The sequence below is a fragment of the Heteronotia binoei genome, chromosome 4 (assembly GCF_032191835.1).
Source record: "Heteronotia binoei isolate CCM8104 ecotype False Entrance Well chromosome 4, APGP_CSIRO_Hbin_v1, whole genome shotgun sequence".
NCBI classification, from domain to species: Eukaryota; Metazoa; Chordata; class Lepidosauria; order Squamata; family Gekkonidae; genus Heteronotia; species Heteronotia binoei.
Window position 1 is genome coordinate 77,762,760 of NC_083226.1, and position 14,576 is coordinate 77,777,335.

The 14,576-nt window shown below is 42.1% G+C and overlaps 1 protein-coding gene across 1 annotated transcript in view; it reads left to right on the forward strand.

Annotated features, from left to right (window-relative positions):
• AOPEP (aminopeptidase O (putative)) overlaps positions 1-14,576 on the forward strand; it is a 392,059-nt gene that overhangs the window by 30,030 nt on the left and 347,453 nt on the right. The gene's annotated exons all lie outside the window — the stretch shown is intronic.

Consider the following 14,576-nt stretch of genomic DNA (forward strand, 5'->3'; position numbering starts at 1 on the left):
GAATCCTCTCCCCTATAAAAGGTCTTTTTGCCCCTTCCCTCTTAGGTTATTTTCCTGGTTAAAGTGGCTTGTTTAAGAGTGACGTTTTTGCAAGTTAATGCTTATTTTATGCTTATACTTGGCTTGTAGTTTTATTTTAGGCTTTAATACTTTGTGCAGGGTCCCCCACTTTGTTTAATTTGAGCCCACCTTGGCGGGGAGGGTGGGGTATAAATCGAATTAAACGTAAACATAATTTAAATTTCATATGACTTTAATGAGAAATTGTTGCATGCCACTTTGTAATTCTTTAGCAGTTAGAAATGTTTAAAAGAAATTATATTCCATTGTTATCTAACATAGAAAAAGAGCACTGTTAAAAGAGTTTATCTGTGCTTGTTAAATCTGCTGTGCTTTGGGAAACACCAACCTAGTATTAGTAGGAATGACACAACTGTTGACATATATAAATTGGTATTCTACAAATCATCTCTCTTGCTCCTTCAACTAGGGTTGCCAAGTTCAATTCAAGAAATATCTGGGGACTTTGGGGGTGGAACCAGGAGACTTTGGGGGTAGAGCCAGGAGACTTTGGGGGCGGAGTCAGGAGCAAGGGTGTGACAAGCATAATTGAACTCAAAGGGAGTTCTGGCCATCACATTTTAAAGGGACACCACACCTTTTTAAATGCCTTCCTTTCATAGGAAATAATGAAGGATAGGGGCACCTTCTTTTGGGGCTCATAAAATTGGACCTGGTCCAATCATTTAGAAACTTGTGGGGTATTTTGGGGAGAGGCACTAAAAGCTATACTGAAAATTTGGTGCCTCTACCTCAAAAAACAGCCCCCCAGAGCTCCTGATACCTCCAGATCAATTCCCCATTATACCCTATGAGAATTGATCTCCACATAGGGAATAACGAAGCGTCCAGTAGACATTCCCCCCCCCCCTTTCTGGCAACTCTGAAGCAAGGGATTGGCATCTCTACTCATGAGTTGCTGCCAACTTCTTCAAAGTAACACAGACACACCATCCCAAGAGGAAGCCTTTCAATCGGAGACTGAAGCCTCCAGAGGTGGAAAGTCACATGGTGGCTGTGGGGGTGGGGCTTCCCCCAGCTGGCCAGCTGACTGGGTGCAGGAAGGAGCCTGGGAAAGCTGAAGAACCCCCGCTGGAACCTGGGGATTGGCAAGCCTACCTTCAACTAGTGGCATTTCCACCAGCATGTGATTCTGTGGTGGTGTAAGAAGCAGAGAGGGGTGATTCATTATGTCTCCCTCAGGCAGGATTCTTTTTCTAGCAGGAGCTCCTCTGCATATTAGGCCACACACCCCTGATGTAGCCAATCCTCCTGGAGCTTACAGTAAGCCCTGTACGAAGACCCCTCTAAGCTCTTGGAGGATTGGCTACATCGGGGCATGGCCTAATATGCAGAGGAGCTCCTGCTAGAAAAAGAGCCCCACCCTCAGGTCATTGGAACTATTCATGTCATGTGACTATTTCTCTATCTGGGTCTTCCACCCCCTTTTTAGTGCTTACAGAGGGCATCTGAGGAAATTGGGAAAGATCTATTAACATGCTAAGTTAGTGATCCAGCCCTATATCTATAAAAACTAGAATTGCCAGGTCTGTGTTGGAAAATACCTGGCGACTTTGGGGGTGGATCCGGGAGAGGGTAGGGTTTGGGGAGGGGAGGGGAGGGGAGGAGAGGAGAGGAGCCTCAGCATGGTACAATGCCATAGAGTCCATCCTTCAAAGCAGCCATTTTCTCCAGGGGAACTGATCTCTGCCAGCTGGAGATCAGTTGTAAAAGCAGGAGATCTCCAGGCCCCACCTTGGGGGATTTCCAGATATAGGAGTATGAAATAGATATCCCCACTTGAGATAAAATAGGGTTAGAGAAGGGTTTTAAAAATTTTTTATGAAGATATTGACTTAAAAATGTTCTACAAAAATAGCAAATGTGCAACAAGTTTCTGGAGTTTGATGATAGTATCGGCATATTAAGTCTCACTTATAAGTGAAGCTTCAAAATGTAACTCCTTGAATATTTTATCAATGAGAGGAAAAGTCTAATTGACATCCTATGAAAAAATGTCTTCATGCCTCTGAATTCAGTGGAGTCAACCTGTAATAACTCTGGGTGGGATTGTATGGTAAGTGCAAAGTATAATGATATTGTTCTTTTCTGCTTGATTATGCCAGATATTCTCTGTGTTAAATTCCTGTTGATACCAACTGTAACAATTAAATGACTTCAGCCCTGTGTTCTGCAACTACTTTACTATTTTTGTAATACTCTAATGCAAAAATGGTGCTGTGCTATGTATTTGTTTAATCATTTGGTTTATCTGCAGTAGTATAAACATAACACAGCATGCTGGCACAAAAGGGCTGCTGTTTTAAAATTTCTAGTTGTACTTCTGTCTGCCAGAGAAGGAAATAGCTATACATTTTCAGTTATCTTTAAAATTGAGATTTGTGTGTGTGTATCTGTGTGGCCATGTATACTGACAAGTCTGTTCCTCATTAGCTTTGTAGCTACTTCATTTTTAATACACCAGAGTACCATCTCTTATTTGAGGGGGTGGCTTTTTCACATTTCAGAGTAGGGAGAAATGATACTGCTTTCTTTCGCAGAGCAACTTAATTAGAAGCTTGAGGTTATGTTTTCCAGCAGCCACTGCTGCAGATTCAGCAGGATATTTTTTCAAGATCTACCAACGCCTTTTTAGGAAATATTACTTGTATGTATCATCCCTTATGGTTTAAATTTACTGTGGATTTCATTATGGAATGAGAGGCAAGCACTCCTGTGTCCTGATCTTATATAAAAAGTCATGGGCTTTCATTTTGACCATGCTTAGATTGGTGTTGCAATCATCTAACAACTTCATTGGTTGTACTCCACTAAGCAGAGTGGTGGGTTGCAATTTTGGAGTTGTGGTTTCTATCAATGGCTCCGTTCTTCTGTTCTGCTTCAAACCTTATTTTCAAAGACTTGCCAAAAATTGGAAGCAGGAATAGTTCCAATTATATCCTGTACTGTACTGGGTAGGGGAGGGGATAATGAACTATAGACCAATTTAACATTTGTAATTTGGACCCACTTCCCCCTCCAGTTCAAAAAAAGTGCTTGTGACAGAAACAGTTGTGGTTTTTAAAACTAAGTAAACATATACCATATAAGTCACAAAAATAGCATTGTCTGAATTTTGTATTTCTAGAGCAAGAAGCAGGTGTTATAGCATAGTGGGGCATAATATTTCTAGCTCTCAGAAACAAGTTAGAAACAAATTAATAACTCTTTCTATGCTCAGTTGGCCTTTGACATCTTGAAATGGATACAGTGTACAGATGTTGTCCAGTGTGTGGACTAGTTTATTTAACATTTTCCTCACTATATTTAATAGCAAAAGGTGTCTGGGGATTACCAAATCTGTCCAGTATGGCAAGCCACTGCTATCATGTAGTGTTCTGTAAATCTGGGGAGACTTCCAAGCTTGCAGAAAAATCTAAAATTATCTTCCTCAAAATTGGCAGCTGCCCCTGTAACCCTTACCTGAGACATCGGAGCATGAACAGATATTGCAAAAAGCAAATAAAAAAACATAAATAACTGGTGTGCAATAACCGGTGGTCAAATGGCAATTGGGCTGTTGCAAGAGGAGGTCAGAGAAAGCCATAGCTATGGAAATGAGAGTTCCCCTTCCTTGTAGTTTCTCTTCTTGGGTAATTTACTTGTAAACATAGCATTTTACTTGGATATTGTAAAAAGAAAAACATACAAAACAAGGGTGACAAAAATCAACAGTCATCTGGGGAAAGTTCATACTTGGCTGCCTGTTTCTTTCCTTATATCTTTGAGTTTGAAAAGTAATTATGCTTGTATCCCTGTTTTTCCATCTGCCCTGTCCTTGACGTGCAATTTTCCCCATTTTTAGGTTCTCTTCTATCTAAATTCTTTTTCTTACTTTGCAAAAGGTAGTATTTATTTCATTTCCAAGAAGCTATATGAGCTTCTAGACATGACAGTGCCTAAAAAAGATTCAGCAGCTCAGTGGAATTTTGACCCATTTGTATCCAATGCTATCATATATTGTCATTTTTCACGATATCTTGAGTGTCCCATTGTTCCTGAGCCCAGATAATCCTTTTATGTGGACCCCCTATATTATTGTGCTAGTGCAGTTTTAACTGCAACACTCCTCTATCACGTGGTTTTTAGAGGAAGAGTAGAAATAATAATTCTAAGCCACCCTTAGTGCTTTTGGGTCCAGGCTATAATGTTTCACTTTTTGATTACTCTAACAACTTGGCAGTTTTACTTTTATGTCTAAGTAATCTCTGTTTGGCTAATGTCTTGAAAAATAACCATTGGCCAAAGTAAACTGCTGAGGTTGTACCTGTCCTGTTTACCCATGTTGCTTCCTCCAAATGGAAAACAGCAGTGCAGTACCAGGGCAGTTGTGTGTGCATTATTATAATATCAAGGAGTACTGGTCCTTGAAAACAAGGAGAGGAAGAAAAAAAGAGAGAGGTGTGCGCTTCAGTCCACAGGATTTTTTTAAACTGGGAAGAACAACATAAGGTTATGTAGTTGTGAGTCTCCTGTTTTGAAAAGACATTGACAGTACTTTGGCATTAACAGGATGGGTTGATGACAGAAGGAGGAAAAGCAGTATTTGCAAGAGGGAAGAATACATAAGTACCGGTTACATGTCAAAATGGAAATAGCAGGGAACTTTGCTGCTTTTACCATTGGTTCTGTGGTCCCCCATGCCCTACTCCTATAAGTTATAGCAAGGGCCTTAACGACTGTTTGGGATGCAGCACGGGATGCTGCAGTGGGAAGCCTCCTCCCTTCAGTCTTGCATGAATTTTTGTTCAATGATAACAGGAACTTGTGCAAAAAATAGGATGTGTGTATTTGTGTATCATTTCTGCTGATCTCTTTTTCCTGCTACAGACCCGCCTCCGCGCCCCCCCCCCCCGATCTGATTCCATCTGATTGTGAGGAGTGGTTTTGTGGTGTGTGTACACAGCAGCAGCCTAATATAAGTATAGGCAGTAAATACTTTTCTATAAGCATTCATTATATAGAGAGAACAAAACATAGGTTCTTTGTTGTATTAATTATACAGAAAACCCAGCCAGTTACTAGTTAGGACATATTAACTCCACTACAATCCAGGTGCTAGCTAAGATTTTCAAAACGCATGCCTAGAGGCAGGCTTAAAAAAAATCTTATTTTGGCTCTGTGATGTGTGATTGTTCTTCTTTAAACACACAAAGCACCTAGTAAGTTCTATTTAAACTGGTGTGATATTGTTTTGTGAACTATTTAATACTCAGCACATTCTTCATTGTTAATTTAACTGATTATAGTTTGGGATATAGCAGACAAGTGATGATAGTGGAATACATGGGTGACTCCTGGATCAACTTTTCATGCTTTCTGAGTGATATAAAATTGGGAACATGTACGTTGACTGTATGATGAAGTGTGTGAGTTGCATTTTCTTGAAGAGTAGAGGGGATTTGACAGGAGGATACAGAACTTTCAAGAGGGGAGATACACTTTCATGTGTGAGAGATGATCAAATATTGATGTGATTGTGGTAGGGCTATAGAATACGTTTAGTATTAGGAATGTGGGATGGGATTTTGGGGATGGGAAAAGAATTTTCACTAGGACAGTACCACAGTGTGCATGGGGAAACATGAGCTTTGTTGGAAGCTGGGTAGATGTTTGGGGGGATCTCTGGATGGGAACTGGATGGACAGAAGATGTGAAAAATTTTAAAGGATCCCTTTGTTCACTGAGATGTATCGAGCTCCCTACCTTAGAGGCTCGGGACAGGTAACATGCTAGGGTATTCTGAGGTATTGCACGGGAAGTTTTATAATATTCCATATTCCGATTGCTTTTGTCCTTGTGGCCTGGGTAAAAATGATACTTCATCTCATAAAATTCTGGAATGTTCCTTTTATACTGTTTTTAGAAATTGATGGGTTTTACATCTATTATCACATTTATTGTTCAATACTCAAATGGATGTTATTCCCTATGTTAACGGTGCCCCACCAAGGGCTGGGAGTCGAATTCCCGAACCCATCCCTGCACTACCAAGGAGGTGGATACCTCTTAACATTGGCCTTCTCTGTCCTGCCTTATTTGCTTCAATTTTACCATCTGAAGGGTCTATTATCAAGCACACTTGTGTTTGAGATCTTTTCTCTGGAAGTTATTTATTTCACCATCAGCTGTAGTAATGTTTTTATTGTTTTTAGCTGTTCTATTGTTGGTTTTTTGATGTAACCCGCCCTGAGCCCCATTTGTAGGGGAGGGTGGGATAAAAATCCAAAAAATCAAATCTGATGCTAGACAGTGATCTGAATATAGCCTAAATGCTTGCTTAAATTCATGTCTATCATATTTTCCTTTAGATACTAATTGAGTACTCTTTTAGTCATTGCTCAAGATCTAGTGATCGGTGGAACTGAAAAGGAAAAGAAAGGTTCAGTGGAAAGTATGTGACTGGCGCAAGGTCATCCAGAAAGCTTCATTGGCAGAATATGGATTGAGACTTGGATCATACTAGTCCAGCACTCTAATCACTACACTATACATTTCATAATTTGTAGGGATTAGGGATAGAGGCAGTCACTGAAAGTGCATCTGTACTTTTTTTGCATTGAAGATAATCTGATGCACTGATGATTTTATTGATTGGTTGTTCTTGGTTGATTTGAGAGCAGGGCCGGCTCTCCCACTAGGAAAGCTAGGTGGTTGCCTAGGGCGCCGGGAGGTTGAGCATGGAAAATTTGGCTCCCCACCTCCTCCCAGTGCCCCAGGCAAGCACCTGGTTTGCCTGCCACCGCCGCCCACCACCACTGCCGCCCCTCCCTTCCCTTCCCTTCGCCTCCGTACCTCCCCCCTTTCCGCCATGCCTCCTTCTCCTCCCTCCCTTCCTCACATGTCAATTGTGATGCTGGAACTGGTTCTAATGCTGCATTCCAGAAATCTAAAGCCCCCCCCCCCCACCAGCAATGACTCACTTGATGGGTTAAACTGTGCTGCAGGGCCTCGCTTGCACTCTGTCCAGCGGACTGGCATCCTGAAAGGGCGGTCTCGCTGTTGCTGACTCCTTTCCCATCCAGGGAGTGGGGAGGTGAGGAATCAGCAACAGCGAGGCTGCCCTTTCAGGACGCTGGTCCGCCGGACAGAGTGTAAGCGATTCCCTGCGGCGTGATTTTACCCGCCGAGCGAGTCATCGCCGGTGGGGGGGCGGATTTTAGATTGCCGGAACATCGCATTAGAGCCAGTTCTGGCATTGCAGTTGACACGTGGAGAAGGGAGGGAGGGGGAGGGGAGGGGTGCGGAGCTGCGGGGGGGGGAGACGCTTTGGGGGACGCCAGGCAGCAAGTCTGCCTAGGGCGTCCCAGGACGTTGGTCTGGCCCTGTTTGAGAGACCATAATAAAAGAAGAGGGAGGCAATCATTGTATCAAACTTGAGCTATTTAGACTATTAAAATTAACACTTTGAATTGTGCCTGGAAGAGAACAGATTGTGATTGGGCAGGCACATCTGGGGAAGGCCTTGAACTTTATGTCATGATTGTTGTTCCTTCTACGACAGCTTGTTGGCTGCTGTGTCAAACAGGATGATGTATTAGATCAGGGTGGCCCAACTTGCTTAACATAACAGCCACATAAAATAAAGTCTGATGTTTGAGAGCCACAAGACATGAACAAATATTACACATACAGTACGTCTTTATAAAAACTCTTAATACTTTCGTTGCACGGAAAGGTAAAATACATATGTGCGCACTTTACAACACGACCATGGTAGAAGGAGACTTCTTAAAATACAAAAACTGGGAATAAGACCCCTATAAGGCCAGCATAGGGAAAGGTTAAGGAATTATTTTCTGGCAGAAGTGGTAGAAGGAAACACTCATGTACCATATAAATCACTGACAACTATTTGCATCGTTATGTATCTCTCTTTGCCTTGACACCAAAGTTAGTAAATACAATTCCTACAAAAGCAATGAAAATAAGGGGGGGACCCTGTGCTTATCTCTTTAATTCCTTCCCTCCTTCCAGTGGCTCCCTTGGCTCTTGCATACCCTTTCCCTTCTCTAGGTCTCCAGGTGACTTCTTTGGTGGAGAAGAAGAGCTTGCAAGCCTGCCTATTTTACCCTCCTTCCCTGCTTCACGCATGGTGGAAATAGTCACCTGCCTGTGGGTGACTGAGGTCCCCATGCTAAGCACACTTATTTGAGAGTAAACCTGCATTTAGTTCCTCCTTGACTTCTGGGAGCTACACAATATGTGTAAGAGAGGCACATGTGACTCCCAAGTCACAGTTTGGCCACCCCTGTACTACATGGACCAATGGGCTGATTCAGGAGGGTTCTTCTCAAATTCTTATGCAAATGTTAGCGCACTGGTGAAATATGCCTCAACAGCTTGCCTTATGAGAGATGAGCAACTGTATTCTTATTTTATACTTTGCTATCAGGTCCGTAGCCACGGGGGCGGGGGGGCTGTGGGGGCACTACCTACTGAGTTCCACGGGGCCCTCCAGGGTGCAGCCTGTTTCCCCTCTCTATTTTGCCTTGGCTGAGCTGGTGAAGTGTCATCAGTGGCAGCTGGAGCCAGGAGAGCTGAGGAGGACACAGTGCACTGCAGCAGCAAAAACAGCAGGCAGAGAGGAGGGAGGTGGAGTAGCAGGAGGCAGAGGAAGCTGTCTGGAATAGGCTGGGAGGGGGGATGGATGGAGCTGCTAGCTGCAAAGTGCCAGAGTGGGAGGGGGAAGATGGAGGTGGAAGGAAACCCATGCTTGCACACAAGGTGCAGTCCCTTCTTGACATCAAAGTTTTAGAGTTGGCTGAAAGTTTTAGAGTTGGCTGCCTCAAATTGGCCATTTTCAGAGCCTCCAGCTTTTGCCCCTACCCCAGAAAGCTTCTTCGAAGTGGTAAGCCCTGCAGTGGATGGGAAAGAGTGCCCCCTGACTTTAAAAATCCTTGCTACACCCCTGCCTGCTATCAACATTCAGCATAGTATATAATCAATGTGGAAATACTGATCATAGAAATGTTCTTCAGCTTGCTCAAAATAAAAATTAAAAACAATTAAATATAGAGAGCAGAAGAGCAATTGGTCATCCAAAAGAACAGCTTGCTTCCAATAAAAATATTGTAGAGAGCCTTAAAGGTTAGCAAACTCCAGAAGGCCTGTGCATCTGGTAAAAAAAAAAATTGCACTGGCTTTAGCTCTTAATAGAAGTACATGCACTTAAGTGTTATTGAGTGGTAAGTTTTTTCAACAATATAAATTCTCAAGTATCATGTATGTCCATTCAGCTTTGTGGTATGCCTTGCTAGTATTTTGGTTTATTCCAGGATGAAAGAACTTGAAGATGGTGTAGAAGAGCATTTATATAGGGTTGTAACAAAAAGGCTGGTAACCCTGGAAGAATTGTATGAAAGATTACTCCTGAGAAAGTCCATTGACGAAATGAGCTTACATCTGGGTGCTCATAGGGCTTTTTTTTCTCATATTGAAATGTGAAAATGGATCTGTCATAATATGAAGCACAAAAAGATATTTGCAAAGGTTTTAAAATGATTTTAATAAATATTGTTAGCCAGCACATTACTGTAGTTGTTTTTTTTATTACCTGCTATCAATATTCAGCATAGTATATAACAGGGGTAGCCAACGGTAGCTCTCCAGATGTTTTTTGCCTACAACTCCCATCAGCCATGCTGGCTGGGGCTGATGAGAATTGTAGGCAAAAAACATCTGGAGAGCTACCATTGGCCACCCCTTGTATATAATCAATGCGGAAATACTGATCATAGAAATGTTCTCTTATTCTGTTTTTATTTTTATACAATATCTCTTATCCGTTTAAGCCACCTCTCCCCAATGAAGTGACTTGCCTGGATCTTTGGTTGCTTGAAATTTTCTGTCGGCAGCCTGCCAACCTAACTCATTATCTTTCTCTGCTCACTTCAGTTTCTGAAAGTTTTTCTGCCTTAGGAACATAAATTCCTTTTCCAGCAGTTTAAGACAGGGTGATTTTTTTTTTTATGTGAGACTTTTTGAGGCTAGTTTAAATTATAAAGACTTCTGCATATTCCGCGCCCCCCCCCTCCCGGTTGCATAGTGTATTTACTTTTGCTTAGGTTTGCATACTATATAATTGACACTTTGCTAGTCCAGTTTAGGATTTATAGGGCCAATTTTTATGATGTGCGAATCAAATTAAAATGGGATCAAGATGGCATCTGGGTCTAAAGCAGCTGGTTGTTCCTGATTTTATTTGCCTTCTACCCTAGTCACCAGTGCAGCTTAACTGTAACATGAAAGAAGCTCAGAAACTCTGTTTTGGGTCAGCCAAAATAGCGTGGAAATGCATTTTGAGTTTTCATAGACTAAGATGACAACATGATGTAAGGTTATTCTGTATTTTAGTGCGAACAGTGAGGAATAATGATAATTTGAGGGATTCTTATTCATGTAATCTTTAGGAACACAGCAGTTCTTTGAGAAAAACCTGAAGTCAAATTTGCTGCCTCTGTGGTAATGGCCCTCCACTCAGTTGTCAATTGGGGATCAAAACAATATTTGGAGTACATCAGACACACAATATTTCCTTACTAGCATACTGAACCACTTAGTCCATAAATGCTTAACAGATGTGTTTGAACCTAAGTCTGTCATAGGGTGGAACACACGGTAATTACCTCCTGGTAAAACTAAAAGGAAGATGTAGTAAAATTGAGACTGCAGTGATTGAACCCAGTTGTGAGATCATAGCAGTGATGCCTTTACATGGATTTAAATTCATTATCAAACTATTTCCAATACTTTCTTTACTTTATAACAGGAAGGAAAATATATGTTCAGAAACGCATTTTGACTAAAACTCCATGATGAATGGAACAGGTAGAATTCCCCAAAATGTCAGGAACTGTGTGAGCACACCGACTTTATCCATTATGTACTTGGGGAGAGACGGTGGCTCAGTGGTAGAGCATCTGCTTGGTAAGCAGAAGGTCCCAGGTTCAATCCCTGGCATCTCCAAAAAAGGGTCCAGGCAAAAAGGTGAGGAAAACCTCAATTTGAGACCCTGGAGAGCCACTGCCCGTCTGAGTAGACAATACTGACTTTGATGGACCAAGGGTCTGATTCAGTATAAGGCAGCTTCATATGTTCATATGTACTGAAACCTGTGAATAGCATTACTGTATTTTTCGTACCATAAGACGCACTCCCCCCCAAAAAAAGTGGGGGGAAAAGTGTGTGCGTCTTATGGAGCGAAGGTACCGGTACCTACCTTCCGGGGGGGGGCAATCCGCTTCCCCCGCTCCTGCCTGCCTCGCTCCCTCTGCCCTCCAATTCCGGCACTTGCTGTAAGCATCAGAGCTGAAGCCAGGCAGACAGGCACGGAGGAAGCACCCGCCCCCTCCGCAAACCCAGCGCTTTGTGAGCGCCGGCTGTGGAGAGGGCAGCGTGCTTCCTCTGTGCCTTTCTGCCTGGCTTCAGCTCTGATGCTTACAGCAAGCGCCAGGATCGCTCCCTTTGCCCTCTGATCCCGGCGCTTCACCTTTGGGTGAAGAAGTTCTTCCTTTTATCCGTTTTAACCTGTCTGCTCAGCAATTTCATCGAATGCCCACGAGTTCTTATATTGTGAGAAAGGGAGAAAAGTACTTCTTTCTCTACTTTCTCCATCCCATGCATTATCTTGTAAACCTCTATCATGTCACCCCGCAGTCAACGTTTCTCCAAGCTAAAGAGTCCCAAGCGCTTCAACCTTTCTTCATAGGGAAAGTGCTCCAGCCCTTTAATCATTCTAGTTGCCCTTCTCTGGACTTTCTCCAATGCTATAATATCCTTTTTGAGGTGTGGCGACCAGAACTGCACACAGTACTCCAAATGAGACCGCACCATTGATTTATGCAGGGGCATTATGATACCGGCTGATTTGTTTTCAGTTCCCTTCCTAATAATTCCCAGCATGGCGTTGGCCTTTTTTATTGCAAATGCACACTATCTTGACATTTTCAGTGAGTTATCTACCACGACCCTAAGATCTCTTTCTTGGTCAGTCTCTGCCAGTTCACACCCCATCAACTTGTATTTGTAGCTGGGATTCTTGGCCCCAATGTGCATTACTTTGCACTTGGCCAAATTGAACCGCATCTGCCACGTTGACGCCCACTCACCCAACCTCAACAGATCCCTTTGAAGTTCCTCACAATCCTCTCTGGTTCTCACCACCCTGAACAATTTTGTGTTATCCGTAAACTTGGCCACTTCACTGCTCACTCCCAACTCTAAATCATTTATGAACAAGTTAAAGAGCATTGGACCCAGTACCGAGCCCTGCGGCACCCCACTGCTTACCGTCCTCCACTGCGAAGACTGCCCATTTATACTCACTCTCTGCTTCACATGTTGTCTTCTTTTTCACATGTTTTCTTCTGCTTCACATGTTGTCATTACCAGTGTGTGAACCTTTTGCTGTCTTTGCCATTCAACATTCAAACAAAGGTTGTTTTCATCTTTTAAAAATGTTAAGTTGTTGCTGTATACTCTTGATTTATAGCAGTTAATATTTTTACTTCATTTTAAAACAGGGAAAATTGTAAGTAAGAACCAACGTAACGATATTTAAAACATACACAAATTTTCTTATGCCTTCTCCATGGCCATCAGTAAAGAAATCTCCTAGTAACAGCAATATTTGCATGGTGACAACATATACTAGGGGCTAAGATCTAAACTTTTTGTTTGCCATCTTCTTCATCTTTGAGTATGCACAATTAATATTTGAAATTGCAAGTTTCTCAGCATTCTGTGTGTTTGGTGCATGGTTCACAGGTATGTTGACTCCAGGCCCGGCACTGAGGTTTTCATGTTTTAAAAGTTTTATTAGTTTTCAGAAATTGAGAGTAAGGGGTAAAGGGGAATAAGAAATTATAGTTATAAATGTGATTTGATCTGCATGCAATATACTTTCATAGAATACAAGTCTGTATCTAGTATATTTTCTTAGAATACATAAATGGTCACATATTATCTCTTCTTTAGGTCAGCAACATTTTGATACATTTATATTTTAAGTCTTCTGTTAAAGTACCTATTCAAGTTGACATTTCTGACAAAGGCAATCTTATAATGAAAAATACAGGAGAAAGGAGATATAAGTTCACACCGATGAATATTAGGAGTTTTGAGTATCTAGCCAAATATAGAATTTCAACCATTATTTTCTTGCTTCTTCCTTAGATTTCCCAGCCAACAACTGGGATAAGTAGTCCAGCTCAGTCATTTCCAGAATTTCCCCCACCAAGTCCGTTCTCATGGGAATCTCCTGAAGCTTCCATCTTTGCGCCAAAAGAATCTTGGCTGCAGTGTTAATATGTGCCAACAAATGTTTCATCTCTTTAGAGTAATCCTCAGGATATATATTCAATAAAAACAATTCTGGATTGAATTGAATCTGTGTCTTCAGAATCTTCTGTAATAGTTCATATGAACATATGAAGCCGCCTTATACTGAATCAGACCTTTGGTCCATCAAAGTCAGTATTGTCTTCTCAGACTGGCAGCGGCTCTACAGGGTCTCAAGCTGAGGCTTTTCACACCTATTTGCCTGGACCCTTTTTTGGAGATGCCAGGGATTGAACCTGCGACCTTCTGCTTCCCAAGTAGATGCTCTACCACTGAGCCACCGTCCCCCCCCCCAAAAAAAAACCCCATGGACCATTTTTCAATAGTCTTTCACCACCTCACATGTCCACCGCATATGTTAAAAAGAACCCACATGTTTAGTACATTTCCAACATTTTTAGACACGTTAGTATACATTTTACACAATTTCTGTGAAGTTATGTACCATCTATAAAACATCTTATACAGATTTTCTTTAAAGGTTACAGATTTGCTTAGTTTAATGTTGAATTTCCACAACCTCTCCCATTCATCTAATGTGATGTTATGACCCAGGCTTTTCACCCATTGGACCATGCAATTTTTTACTATCTCATCTTGCATCTTCATCTGTAATAGGTATGCATAAAGCTTAGAAATCAGCTTTTCTTGAGGACTTAGAAGGATTTTATCAAATGGATACTGTTCTGTATTAAAATCTATTGTCTTGTCTTTAGCATACCTAGATTTAAGAGTACTGGAATAGTTTGGAATAAAAATAGCAGTCTTGGCAGAATATTGGCAGATAAAGTCGCATTGCTCCGCCGCAACACCCCCGCCATATTGGAGACAGTAAGCGGACCCGAGGCTCCTTGCCTGTCTTCAGACTGTATTCTGGATGGTTTCGGCGCTCTCAGCCTGGAGGAAGTTGACAGGATCCTCCTATCTGCACGCCCTACAACTTGCAATTCGGACCCGTGCCCCTCCTGGCTTATTAAATCTTGCCAGAGGGAGCTTAGGTATCCTATACGGGATATCATAAATAGATCCCTAATGGAAGGGCAATTTCCAACACCTCTTAAGGAGGCAGTGGTCCGCCCCCTCTTAAAAAAACCAACATTGGACCCGGCCGAATT